This window comes from Sinocyclocheilus grahami, unplaced genomic scaffold (assembly GCF_001515645.1).
Source record: "Sinocyclocheilus grahami isolate Dianchi unplaced genomic scaffold, SAMN03320097.WGS_v1.1 scaffold1261.1, whole genome shotgun sequence".
NCBI lineage: Eukaryota > Metazoa > Chordata > Actinopteri > Cypriniformes > Cyprinidae > Sinocyclocheilus > Sinocyclocheilus grahami.
In genome coordinates this window covers 267604-268108 of record NW_015506440.1, presented here as the reverse complement: position 1 = coordinate 268108, position 505 = coordinate 267604, and the positions used below count along the sequence as shown (strand labels likewise).

At 42.4% G+C, this 505-nt stretch overlaps 1 protein-coding gene across 1 annotated transcript in view; it reads right to left on the bottom strand.

Annotated features, from left to right (window-relative positions):
- Window positions 1-505, bottom strand: part of LOC107568601 (G protein-coupled receptor kinase 5-like) — a 13127-nt gene that overhangs the window by 2096 nt on the left and 10526 nt on the right. The gene's annotated exons all lie outside the window — the stretch shown is intronic.

The following is a 505-nucleotide window of genomic DNA, read 5'->3' as shown; positions in this document are numbered from 1 at the left end:
CTGTCTTAACCGCGGCTTGTGTACTGCATCATTATTGTGTCTGTTGCCCTTTCGGGCTTGAACTGATGGTAAAACTAAATTACATTATTTACTGTCTTTACATTTATTTTGAAAGATGAAGCTCGTGATTATGGTAAGGGGCGTTACATTTCCGACGAGTGCTTGCGGTGTTCGGCCAATCACAATGCACTGGGTCAGCTGGCCAATCAGAGCAGACTGCGCTTGTCGGAAGGAGGGGCTTTGTAGAAAACGAAGCGTTTGAGAGAGGCGGGGCATAGAGGACCTACAATAATGTACAGTATTTGAAAAATAATGTGTTTTTTGAACATTAAAGCACGTCAACATATTCTGTTACACCAAATAATGATCTTTAAAAAAAAAACAAACAAAAAAACAAGCATCATATGACCCCTTTAAGACAAGTCATGTCACTCGGCGGCCATCTTTGAAACGCCTCTCGGGCATGCAAGCTGACTGTTCCTATAGCAACCGGGACGCTTCTAAT